Raw genomic sequence first — 14,628 nt, 5'->3', positions numbered from 1 at the left:
GCATGCCCCGCAGTGGAATCTACCAATTGGTCAATTCGAGGGAGCGGGAAGCTATCCTTAGGGCAAGCCTTGTTCAGATCAGTAAAATCTATGCAAGTCCTCCACTTTCCGTTAGGTTTTTTCACCAACACTGGGTTTGCTAGCCAGGTGGGGTAAAAAGCTTCTTTCACTAGGCCTGCCTTCAATAGTCGGTCTACCTCTTCTTGAAGAGCGGTAGCCCTTTCCCCGCTAATTGGTCTTCTCTTCTGTCTGACTCCCTTCCTGTCTGGGTCAATATTGAGGTGGTGGCACATGACTTCCGGGTGAATCCCGATCATATCCGAATGGTTCCAGGCGAAGACGTCCAGATTATTCTTTAAGAATGCGGTCAGGGTTTCCCTTAGGTCCGGTCCCAACTGTTCCCCAATTTTTAGTTCTTTAGTGGGGTCGGACTCATCCACCAAGATGGACAGGGTATCCCCAGCTGCTCCAGTCTTCACCTGGGTTTCCGGCATCCTTGGGTCGAGGTCGATCTCAACGGTAACCTCTTTGTTGCCACCCTCTTGGGGTTGCGTACCCAGGATTTCATGAACGGGAAACCGTGTTCGGTTTCCGAGTTGATAGGTTACCATAGCACTATTGAAGTCACAAGGTGCCTCGCACTCATTTTCTTGCTTTTTATTTTGGGGCTGTTTTTGACCATCCCCTTCAAAGTCACTGTCAGTAGCATCTTCCACAATCCCTTCGACCAGGGTTTCAGCTGTATCAATATTCTTGGTTGGGAGTGCATCCGTGGGTGCAAGCCCTTCATGCACGGCATGCGAGGCTTCTAGATAAGGATCTTCCCCCGGATGTTGTACGATAATCACCATGTTGCAGGTTGCTTTCACAAACTTTATTAAAACCCTTCCCTGAGCCTTGGTTTCAGGTTTCTCTTCTATATCCACCTGCTTGTAACAGCTCTCCGGGATATCTTCATCCATTTGTTGGGCTTCTTTACAGGCTTTTACTGCAGATCTCAAAGCCTTGCTATAACATTCCCGGGAGTCAGCCTGACATCCTCGTACACATCCTACCCCATTGGGGGTTGGGAACTTCATGGATAAGTGGTATATTGAGGTTACAATCCGCATGTCCCTTAAGATAGGTCTGCCCAGGATCCCGTTATAGGAGATGTCTTCGTTTACTACCATGAACTCTGCAACCTGAGTGACAGCCCGGGGTTCCACTCCAAGGGTGATTGGGAGTCTTACCCTTCCAACAATCTGGACAGCATTCCCCGTGAAACCATACAACTCATTATAGCAAGCCATCATATCCTTATCCGCCATTTTCATTCTTTGATACGCATTGTAGGCCAAGATATTGACAGAGCTTCCGTTATCGACGAGAAGCCTGTGTACATTGATATTTCCGATCACGGCTGTTACCACCAGGGCATCGCTATGAGGATGGTGTACCGCGCGCGCATCCCCCTCAGTGAAGGTAATGTCCATAGTCTCCCCTTTGAACATTTTGGGAGGCCTTTCAGACAGATGGCACACATTGGTTAAGGGCGGCCCTCGGGCTTCCCGTACATATCTCTTCATAGCACTGCGTCCCTGGCCTCCCACGAAGGGCCCTCCGATGATCATTCGTACACTACCAGCACGGGTGTTACGGTTGGCTTCCTGGTTATTTGTCCTTTCAGCTTTCTTTTCCTTATATTTCTTAGCCTCTTGGGCTACAAACTCCGTCAGGTATCCTGTTCTGATAAGATCCTCTATGTGGTCTTTAAGATGAATACATTCCGCCGTGTCATGTCCGTTCAAATCGTGGAAAGCACAATATTTTCCCTGGTCTTTCTTTCCAGGGGGTCCACTTCGAAAGGGCTTGCGGAAGAGTCTCGCCTTGTCTCCGACCTCAAAAATGTGATCTATAGAAGCCGTTAGTGGCGTGTATTCGTGGTACCTCGCTTCTCTTGCCTTTCTCATTGTCAACCTTGACTTGTCGAAGCCCTGCGTGCTGGTTGTGTTCACGGTAATGGGTGAGGTCTTGCCGTCTCGGCTCGAGGGTTTTTCACCAGCGGGCCTTACGTAGGGATTCCTCTTGTAGGTGTTCCTCCTATCCGGGCTGTAAGACCTATCCCTCTTGTTTTTCCAGCTGCTACGGCTTTCAGACTTTGACTCCTTCTTCAACTTAGCCAGGGATTCCTCGATCACTTTATGGGGTTCAGCCCTAGCAAAGAAGTCAGCTAGGGTTTCAGGCTCCCGCCCTTGCAACTCCTTCCAAAAGTCTGTTCCAGGCCTTACCCCCGCTATCAAGAAATTCTTCAGGGTTTCCTTTGAAGTCGGCCTAACCCGGGGTACCTCTGCGTTGAAGCGCTTGAAATATTCTCTCAATGTCTTGTGTTCCTTTTGCTTAATATTGGCCAGAGTGTTGGCAGGTGGGGCGTAAGTGACGGAAGCCCTGAATTGTCCCACAAATAGTTCGCACATTTTCCTCCAAGAGCTGATGGAGTCGGCGGGAAGCCTCTTGAACCAGTGATGAGCGTCATCCCTGAGGGTTGCAGCCAACAAGCGACATTTTGTGAGGTCCGGAATCTGGTAGACCTCCATCTCAGTGTCAAACCGGCTAAGATACTCCACGGGATCCGTGGTTCCGTTAAATCGCAGGTCGCCAACCCCCCTGTAGATACGAGGTAGGGGTGACTCCCTAACCTTCTTAGTAAAGGGTGACTTTACGGTAAGCTCGGCTTTCGACTTCTTATCGGCTTTCACCTTCTTTAGGGCTTCCAGTAGTTCTTCCATCTTGCACTTATCATCCCCATCATTGAGTGCAACCTCGTAGTCATCATCCAGGGGTTGGTCTTTCTTCTTGCTCACTTCATTATCATTGTGCGACCCTGAGCTTTCCTCATCGTCATGAATGGATATAACCTTTGACGGCCGTTGGGTTTTATCCTTTGACCGAGCTTCAGACACGGGCTTCTCATGTCGCTGACTGGGAGGAGCCCTATGTTGCGAGCCTTCAGGTCCATCCCCGTTAGGGGCCTTGTTGCCAAGCCTGTGCCGCAAGTCTTGTTCGGTCAGTTTCCTCCCAAGGCGATCGAACACACTAGCGGCCTGTGAGTGCTCTCTATCGTCCATTTCGGGGTTAGCTTCTTTCTCAGGGTTGCCACCTTCTTTCCTGCCGCCTTCTGCACCGAAATCTAGCTTGGTGGGAGTCACCTTGCTAGCCTTTTTCGACCTTGCTGACTTTCTTTTCAAGGAGGCAATCCTCCTACTCATTCTCTTCATTTTTGCCTTCATCTCCTCGCGGGTCAGTTCTCCGCTTGGAAGATCACTTTCATCCTGCGTAGCGCCTTCCGGCGTCTTGGGGTTCTCAGTATTTTCGGGAATTTCTGACATCTCTCCTCTCTAAGATCAGTAATGCCCTCCTTCTAGCGCCAAAAAGTGTTGTGAGAGGAATTGATACAACACCCCCAGAACCGTATTGCACAATTATAGGGATATCCGTTACAACTACGAAAATCACGGTTAGCTCTTAGGGGCTACCGTTAACATAAACTAAGAAAAACAAATGAGAAACAAGTGTGTTTAAGGGCTGAGCTTGCAAAGAACCAAACAACGAGGTCGGAATTATGGAATTCCGTCCTGCAATCGCCCGGAAATATCTGTCACAAAGGTTACACGTGCCTCTCTTTAGAGTGTAGAACTCGTGAATATGATTCTCGTCCCTTTGCAAGGTGCCTACATACCCTATATTTATAGGGATCAAGCCCATGTAGTTCTCGATTTAGGACTCTGAAGAGATAAGCTCTTATCCCCTCGAGTTTAAGATAAAACAGCCTTCTTTCAGTAGTTATCCAGCGGTATCCCACTCCAAGTAGGTTACTTGAAGCCTTCATCTTGCATAATTATCCGAATATTCTTGAATTATCTTCCCCCGATCATAATTATCTTCATAATAGATGTATTTATCCCTTAATTCGTGGATAAATAATAGCTGACACACTCCCAATATGTCTCCAATTCGTCCTCCTAGAAACAAGGAAGAAGAGTCCTGTTTGGAGTCTGCCTGCCATTCTGCCCAGGCGGCGGAAGCCCTGCAGCGGCATCCCCTAGCTGCAGCCCCATAACTACAAGCCAGGATGCACTTAGCGGTAACCCCTAGCAGCGGTAACCCCTAAAGCGCCTTCAGGTGCAACCCCATTCTGATGGCAGCCTTCATTACGCCTCCAATGCAAGTCCATACACCTTCTTGTACACCTTCAATGATCCACCCAGCCATGGCGAAGCCCATCATTCTTAACCAAATGATTCCAATAAGCCTAGGTGAAGCCCAAATAATATGATGGGCTGTAAAATAAGCCCAGGGAGATTTTATGGCACAACAAATACATTTTTAATAAACTTGCCGGGCATGTTCCAAAAATAAAAATACAGTTAGAAATTTAGTTTGGGCCAAGTGAGTAATTTGGACTTTGGGCCTAGCTTAATTTTTTTTTTTTTTTTTTGTATGGTCTACATAATCGTAGATGAATTGTATTGAAATACAATAACCCGCAACCGGGATTTCTTTCTTTCAAGAAAGTTTATCATCTAACCGAAAGCCATGCAAGCATAACTCCGGACGTTTAGACAATAAAGCTTAAATGAATGAGAAAAGAATATCCATACAGCTCGCTTCCACAGTATCCTGAGAAAAAACAATCAAACAAAATATAAATTAATATACAATAAAATCTAATAAAAACAAAAACAAAAGAGTTTATATATAAAAAAATAGAGGGGAAATATATATATATATATATATATATATATATAATTAATATGTAGAATTATTAATAAATATCTAACCAAAGGAAAATCCTTTGGTTAGACACATTAAAATTTAATAATTTATCTGAAGAATAAAATTGAGTTTAACACGTAATTAAATATATTAAATGCAATGACCATCAAAATGGTAAAATAAGCCATAAAAATGGCACTAAAAGCCATTAAAAGCATAAAATGTCATCAATAATTACCCCCATAAATGGTACTAAATATTCATAAAGAATATTTATTCAATCACAATTTAAAACGTAACTAATACAATTAAAACTAATAAAGATAAATAATGAACAGCCAATAAGAGAGATCCCGTAATTAAAGTCAGTCCAAATTAAAATTAAATTATTGCCTAAAAATCAAACAATCATGATAAATTATGAATTCATAAAATTTAAAATTTAAACCTTAAGATGATGAATAAAGACCATCATAAATGTTATTAAATATTCATAAAGAATATTTATCAAGATATATTCCTTACCAAAATTAACCGAAAAAATTGAATACTTGCATTTTAAAAAATTTGCACATAAATATACAAACAAATATAATATATAAAAACAACGCCATAATTAAAAATAAATTGATATCGAAACACTCAACAATATTACATGCACCTAAAAACATGTTAAAAAACTAAAAAAATTAATCTAGAAGATCAAATCACACACTTAACAAACACATACAATCAAGAACATCTATCGAAAATCTATATCGAGAATCTATAACAGACCTAATTTCAAATCGATATTCCGGTCAACCATCACAAATCCGGCTAAGATAAAACATGTCAGAAAAAAACGGGGAAAAAAATGGATACATAACTCGACTCGATCTACAAAACTAATCAAACAAAATTCTAAAACAGATACGAATCCATGATTTCAATATCAACTCAAAATTTTATACAACCTTAAAATTAGAAGAGGAAAAGCATAAAATGATTTCTATGATGTAGATATGTTATCGTAATTCATAAGATATACAAAACAAAAAGAACAAGCAAAAACAAATAACAAGCATTTATTTTTGATCATAACAATATAATCAAAAGAAGATGAAAGAAGCGTACCTTTTCAAAGAGACGGAAATATTTTGAAAACATATAAAATTGAGAGAATAAACTTACCGCATCCGAAAATAAAATCCATAAATTGTCACGAGCAAAATCATCTTTTGATCGATCAAAATCTTTTAAATATTACATCACTTTGTTTTCTTTGATCGCTCGGTACCTTCTTTCTTGATTGGCGGTGGTTCGTTGTTCGGATCTACATAGTATGCTACATCGTCGCCGAGCCCAGCAAACTTGTATGTACTCGAGGGCATCAAAACTGACTTCAGCTAGTCATAATTATTTAATCTATTACAGCTCCATGCTCATCGCTTTGTTTAATCCCCTTTAAAAGTGAGCATTCTTTGCCTCCCACCACTAGGTCTATCTAAATCAACGTTGAATCAGAACCATCATACTCAATCACTTCTCAATTCACAATCGCTCAAGTAGAAACGCAGAGAGGAGATGCGAGGAGAATGTGGAAACAAGTATCTAACAATTACTTTAACTCTACTAAAATTGAATAATAATATTGGGCCTAGCTTAATTAACCTAGCAAGCTTCTTGTATATATATATATATATATATATATATATATATATATATATATATATATATATATATGTATAATACATCTGGAGCAAAGAGCCGCCGCTCCAGAATGCTCTCTTCTGATTTCCAGTATTATATCTCTCATTCCTGAAATTTATCTCCGCAAATCATGACCTCTCTTAGGAATCTGCCTGAGCATCTTGTGGGGAGGAGATATTCACCTGTCTTCCTGTGAAAGATAATGGTCCTCACCCGCGTCTGCAAGTCATGGCTTGCGTTAAATCTCTTCTCCCTCTTTTGTGGTATGCCATCTCTCCCGTTATCAACTAAACCCAGATACAGTTTGCACCAACTTCCCTCCCTGTCCCTGCTACACGAGATTGCTAGACTCAGGGAGCTTCTGAATCAGAACCCGGTCCATCCAATCATGGGATTTCTTGTTAATCTCTTGTTTTCCTGTAATAGTGATCATTTGCTATCTGGTGTTGATGTGGAATTCAGAAGTATGGTACTTTGTTTTTTGTTGATGTGGAATTCAAATATTTACCATGTACCATATAATTCTAGTGATACTTAGTTCTGATTAAGAAGCTTACTGAGTCTGGCCTTCTCTTGTAGCAGGGACAGGGAGGGAAGTTGGTGCAAATTGTATCGGGTTTAGTTGATAACGGGAGAGATGGTATAACACAAAAGAGGGAGAAGAAATTAACTCAAGCCATCACTTCCAGACGCTGGTAAGGACCATTAAGCTAGGCCAAAGTCCAAACTACTCACTTGGCCCAAACTAAATTTCTAACTGTATTTTTATTTTTGGAACATGCCAGGGAAGTCTATTTAAAAAGTATTTATCTGTTTACCTTAATGTATAAATCTTTTCATTTAAAAATTCTTAAATTGTTTCTTTTATATTATAATTAATATTTAATAAAAAAAATGTATACCTTACTGAGATTATAAAAACTCCTTTAATATTAGCTAAGTCGGTAAATTACTTAATTTGTAAAGCATTTTGATTATATATCTTATTAAATTATTTATTTGACCTTTTAACTGTATTTTTGTTTTTCGAACATGCCCTGAAAAACTATTGAAAGTATTTATTTGTTTACCTTAATATATAAAATTTTATTATTTAAACTTTCTAAGTTATTTAGTTTAGATTATTAATATTTTATTAAACTTATTGTATATCTTACAGAGATTATAAAAACTCCTTTAATATTAATTAAGTCACTATATTAATTTGTAAAGCGTTTTCAACACATATTTTATTAAATTATTTATTTAACCCTTTAATGAATGGTCATAGACCAAAAATATTAGTGATAGCATTTATTATTAATTTATACTTTCTAATATTAATATTAAATTTAATGTCGTTTTAATTACTTTTATTGTGGTTACGGCGTGATCTAATACTTGGAATGAGAGATATAATTCTAGGCGGTGGTTCTTTGCTCCACATATATAGCATTTTAAAACAAATCCTATTAAATTATTTATTTGACCCTTTAAAGAATGACGACAAATCAAAAAATTTATTTTATTTGTTTGCGCCAGAATGCTAAAAATAGTAAATTCAAAGAAAGTCATTTCATCTTTAGGTAATTGATTATTTTTAATTATATTTAATTTTAATATATATACATATATATATATATATATATAGGGGGATGTTCTACAACCAAAGGTGGATAAATTATTAATTTTATCCACCTCATTTTTAACCGTCCATTAAGCAGCTAACGGTCAAGATTAAAAAAAGGATTAAAATATTAAACAGCGTATACGCTGTATTATGTAGCGTAAACCCAGAGAAACAAAATGTACGCTACATAATACAGCGGACCGGTTTTTTCCAGCGGAACCGGGCTCGTTATACTTTAAAGCGTATTGTGGATGAAAACTTAACTTAACCTAATTCAAAAACACAACCACCAGATCGATTGAAGGCGATTTTGAGGGCGATTCAACCTAATTCAACCCAAATCGACGCTATCCTAGCAGCAAAAGGTGAGTATTTCTTGTATATGTGTGTGTATATGTTTGATTTCGAATTTGTTAGTTGGGTCCTGTTCCCTGACATATGGTTGTCAGGGAACGATTATTTAACAACCAACTCCCCAGCCGTTGGATGGACGATCCAACGGCTGGGACAAAAGAAAACATTTTTTCCTATCCGCGCTTAAAAACCGCGGACACTGTGTCTATCCGCGCTTTTTTCCGCGGAGACATACCCTTTCCGCGGTAAAAAACCGCGGACATTCCAGATTGTTTTCGACGCACACTTTATAACCTAGGTGATCAACTTCACTTGTGTTCATCTTGTTTTGGAAAGTGCAGTGGTGATTTTGTTGATCTTTGGCAAGAATCTGATCCATCTTCCATCTTTGTCGTGGGTAAGCTTAATTTGTAGTAGTGTTTTGTTGATTTTGTTTGTACAATAATGGATAAAATGTTTGCAAGATTTGAAGGTAGAAAAAGTTTGAAAAAAACCAAGAATGTTGATGTACATGATGATAAGGTTGAATGTGGTCATGATAGAGACAATATTAAGTATGTTGAAGTTGTTGATAGTGATGATGAGGAGTTAGTTAGTGAAGAATTTGATGAAAGTGATAAAATGTATGATGATATAGGTAGTATGCATGAAAGTAGTGGTAATTTGCATGATCATGGTGAGGATAATGTTGATGGAGATGACCCTATTATTATTCCCCACTTGAATCAACAATTTCCTAATTTACAAGCCGGGGAGAATATGTTTAGGGCGTATGCTTTAAAGAATGGTTTTGCAATTAAGATACAAAACACACAGAAGCGTGCCAAAGATAAATCCATATATGGTCGATTGTATGTTTGTAATTTAGCGGGAGAAACTCGTGGGAAAAACCCCGTTGATGACGATGAAATTTTGATTGGTAGTCTTGGTAGTGTTAAGGGCAAACGGCGTAGAGATGTGCTTCCTAGGAGTGGATGCAAAGTTAGAATGTACTTGGTTAATAAGAAAAAAACAAGTCATTGGGAGATAACCGGTTTGGAATTAGAACACAATCACCAAGTTGTTACGCCTTCTAAGATGAGTTTGATAAGGCGGGAGAAACGTGTTAGCGCGGCACAAAAAAATTTGATCAAGAGCTTACATGTTTCGGGTGTCCAACCAAGACAACAAATGAATATATTTGGTAAAATGCACGGAGGAGCGGAACAAGTAGGTTTTAACAGCCAAAATTTAAGAAATGTCGTACGTGATTTTAGGAAGGACAACATGGGAGTTAATGATGCTCAAGCCGGTTTGGATTTGTTGTACCGTTTGCAAGAAGAGAGCGGCGGTAAGTTTTTCATCAAGACTCTCCTCGATGACGAACAAAGGTTGAAGTGTCTTGTATGGGTTGATCCCCGCTCTTTGATGGCGTACAAAAACTTCGGTGATGTGGTTGCGTTCGACACCACATATCGAACTAATAGGTATGCTATGCCGTTTGTGCCTTTCACCGGAGTGAACCATCACTATCAATCAATACTTTTTGGTTTTGCACTCGTTCGGGATGAATTGAAGACAACTTTTGAGTGGGTTTTGAGTACTTGGCTAGAAGCAATGGAAGGCAAAGAACCCTTGGCTATCATAACCGATCAAGATCAAGCTATGGCCGCGGCTATTGAATCACAACTTCCGAACACATCACATTTGTTATGCTCATGGCACATTAGCAACAAATTCCCCGAGAAACTTGCAACATATTATTCGAAGGAAGGGTTTAAATTTGATTTCAACAATTGCATATATCACTCTTTGACTGAAGATGTGTTTGAAGATCGTTGGAATGCTTTGGTTTTGAAGTACAATTTGGAAGGCAACACATGGCTTCAAGGGTTATATGCTTTGAAGCATAAGTGGGTCGAGGCTTACACAAGAAACACTTTTTCTGCGGGTCAAAAGACCACATCAAGAAGTGAAGGAATGAATGCATATTTCGATGCCTATGTTGGTTCTTGCACCGGTTTGAAAGATTTTGTAGAGGGTGCACAAAAAGCTTTGGAGAGGCAATTCATGCGTGAGAAAGACGAGGATTATGTGACGTTTCATAGAAGTCGTTGCATGCAAATGAAAACCGCTCTGGAGCACCACGCAGCTTCCATTTATACGAAAGAAATGTTTCGAAGATTTCAGGAACAATTGGTTGAATCATCTAAGTACTTTGTGGAGAAAGATAGAGATCGGTCCTTGGAAGATGTTCAAGACACGTTCTACAAATGTTATAGACCGTTGATGCATGCTTCTCAGAGAAACACGTATCTTGTATCATTCAACAAGACGTCATTATGGGGTTCATGCATTTGTAGAATGTATGACAATGTTGGCATACCATGCCGTCACATTATTGCCGTCTTGACGAAGAGGTGTGTGGCTGAACTACCGGCACATTTTGTGAAACGGCGTTGGACTAGGGACGCCAATAGAGTTGATGGCAAGTTGCCATATCACACGTCCGAATTTCAATCACCATCTCATGAAATGACTCCCACGGAAAGATTCAACCACATGACATTACTTACCATGGCGTTTAGTCATAGTTGCATGGCATCGAAAGAGCGGTATGAGTATGCCGTTGGGGTTATTAATCGGGAAACAGAAATACTTGAGAGCATGCCCGTTGACGGGGTCGAAAACGAAGGAGGTGAATTAAATCCAAAAATAACTCAAGAAGGTGGTGAGAAATTGCATGAGAGTATCCTTGACCCCTTGGTGTCGAAAACAAAGGGACGGAAAAAAGAGCACCGCTTTAAAAGCCCCGTTGAGGAACTTACAAAAACAAAAAGAAAATGCCGATATTGCAATATGTTGGGACATGATGTTAGGACGTGTCCCAAAAAAAAAGAAGATGATTTAAGAAAAGCTCAAACTGGCCAATTGTAATTCACATTTTAGAAAAATTTCTCTTATGTTTTACTTGTGGTTTATTTGTCCTTCGTATGAGTTGGTGTAACTAACTTGTTCTTTGTTGGATTTGTAGGTGAAATGGCCGACGGTTCGGATGATGAGTCAGTGTCACACGTCAGCAACTCAATCTCGGACTCGGAAGAAATGTGTGATTCACCTAGTTTTAGCTTCTTGGAGGACGCGATTCGTGAGCTCGACGAACTTGCAGAAATGTACGAACCACCATCCCACTCAGAAGAAATGTGTGATTCACCTAGTTTTAGCTTCTTGGAGGAAGCAATTCATGAGCTAGACGAATTGGCACAGATGCACGAACCACCTCCCCAATTGGAGGAAGAAGACACCGAGTTGTACCCGCCTGAGGAAGCGGCCTACCGGTCAACAAATTGGACCGAAGCTTGTCAGTGGTGTGCAAGCGATAACATGTTCGAGAGGGTGGCTTATAACTTGACCCCATATTTTCTACCTATTTTGAACTTGGGTAAGGACTATCCCGACGGGCCAAACAAAATATCGTTGTGGGATGGTGGTGATATTGTGACGTGTGATAGGATAGCCGACATTATGAAGTTGAGGCCTCGCCCGGGTTGCACGCGTGACCAAATGCGAATTGAATATGTCAAGGGGTGGGTGTCCAACCTTCGTGGTGATGATACGGGAAAATGGATAACGCGCAAAGAACCATGGAGCAAATTTCGTCTCTACGATGGGTCTAATAGCATTCATGTCACACTATGGAATGATCACAATACGCATGCCAATGTGACCGAAGGTGTGCTCCGTGAAGGTTGTGTTGTTGTGCTCTATTGGGTGACATGCTTCATTAGAGCCGATGCGACGCCCGGGCATTCCACACACCGACTATCGGGAGGCTTCTCCAACATTTTAGCAGTGTTTAGTTAGTTAGCTTCCCCGTACCTGATTAATGTTGATTTCAGGTTTTATATGTATTTTTGTGTAATCGCAACAAAATAGACACCGTTCGATGTATTATTGACATTGAAATGACAATATTATGTAGTAATTTCTTTGTTAGTGCTAACATTGTCAAAATGGTACGAGGTTTTGTCATTACTTCAATTATGGTGTTTCTAGTCTATTGTAATTTATTTATGATTTTTGAACGTGTCTATTCGCAGCAATATGCATGCAAAGTTCACAAAATTGTTCAAAGTGGTCATTTTCCAAACAAATGGCAATAGGTAATGAAAACATATTGTACGAACTTTTAAAAGTCATAATGTGGTTAAGGGGTCCTAGAAGAGCATATATGAGCATGAAAGCATGTAAGAGGAGCTGAAAAAAAAAAATATTCCCACTGGAATATCCGCGGTAAATAACCGCGGACACTCTAGTCCATCCGCGGTTTTTTACCGCGGATACTCCAGTGGGAACAGGTGGAATGTGCAGTCTGTTTCTGCACATTCCCACCTGTTTTCAACAGTGTCAAACAATTATTACTACATAAAAACCTAAATGCAAAGCATTCCAACAACAATCTCCCAAAAAAAAAATTCACCAAATTTTGCGAAGCCTTCAAATATACCCCAAAACGTCAAAAATTCTCAAACATCCAAAAAATGACCATACTCAAAAAATTCTCAAATTTAATCACAAGATAGAGGTTGACATTCCTAACAATATGCAATAAAGGGGCGGGGGAAACTCAAACGAGAAACACATAAACAAAAATTGAATGAAGGGGGTCGGGGGGTGGACACGGTCGATAAACGACCGATATAATCAACAACCAAGATATATTGAGATTGAAATAAAGTAAACTACATCGTTCAACTTGAATAAATATAACGTAAATGTCATAAACTACGAAAATGTCATAAACTACGAGACTACGAAAATGTCATAACTACGAAAATGTCATAAACTACGAGACTACAAGTTTATGAAAATTGTTCGTAGTTTATGAAAATTGTTCGTAGTTTATGACATTTTCGTAGTCTCGTAGTTTATGACATTTTCGTAGTTTATGACATTTACGTTATATTTATTCAAGTTGAACGATGTAGTTTACTTTATTTCAATCTCAATATATCTTGGTTGTTGATTATATCGGTCGTTTATCGACCGTGTCCACCCCCCGACCCCCTTCATTCAATTTTTGTTTATGTGTTTCTCGTTTGAGTTTCCCCCGCCCCTTTATTGCATATTGTTAGGAATGTCAACCTCTATCTTGTGATTAAATTTGAGAATTTTTTGAGTATGGTCATTTTTTGGATGTTTGAGAATTTTTGACGTTTTGGGGTATATTTGAAGGCTTCGCAAAATTTGGTGAATTTTTTTTTTGGGAGATTGTTGTTGGAATGCTTTGCATTTAGGTTTTTATGTAGTAATAATTGTTTGACACTGTTGAAAACAGGTGGGAATGTGCAGAAACAGACTGCACATTCCACCTGTTCCCACTGGAGTATCCGCGGTAAAAAACCGCGGATGGACTGGAGTGTCCGCGGTTATTTACCGCGGATATTCCAGTGGGAATATTATTTTTTTTCAGCTCCTCTTACATGCTTTCATGCTCATATATGCTCTTCTAGGACCCCTTAACCACATTATGACTTTTAAAAGTTCGTACAATATGTTTTCATTACCTATTGCCATTTGTTTGGAAAATGACCACTTTGAACAATTTTGTGAACTTTGCATGCATATTGCTGCGAATAGACACGTTCAAAAATCATAAATAAATTACAATAGACTAGAAACACCATAATTGAAGTAATGACAAAACCTCGTACCATTTTGACAATGTTAGCACTAACAAAGAAATTACTACATAATATTGTCATTTCAATGTCAATAATACATCGAACGGTGTCTATTTTGTTGCGATTACACAAAAATACATATAAAACCTGAAATCAACATTAATCAGGTACGGGGAAGCTAACTAACTAAACACTGCTAAAATGTTGGAGAAGCCTCCCGATAGTCGGTGTGTGGAATGCCCGGGCGTCGCATCGGCTCTAATGAAGCATGTCACCCAATAGAGCACAACAACACAACCTTCACGGAGCACACCTTCGGTCACATTGGCATGCGTATTGTGATCATTCCATAGTGTGACATGAATGCTATTAGACCCATCGTAGAGACGAAATTTGCTCCATGGTTCTTTGCGCGTTATCCATTTTCCCGTATCATCACCACGAAGGTTGGACACCCACCCCTTGACATATTCAATTCGCATTTGGTCACGCGTGCAACCCGGGCGAGGCCTCAACTTCATAATGTCGGCTATCCTATCACACGTCACAATATCA

The sequence above is a fragment of the Daucus carota genome, chromosome 1 (genome assembly GCF_001625215.2).
Source record: "Daucus carota subsp. sativus chromosome 1, DH1 v3.0, whole genome shotgun sequence".
Taxonomy (NCBI): Eukaryota; Viridiplantae; Streptophyta; class Magnoliopsida; order Apiales; family Apiaceae; genus Daucus; species Daucus carota.
Note: the sequence above shows the minus strand (reverse complement) of the source record.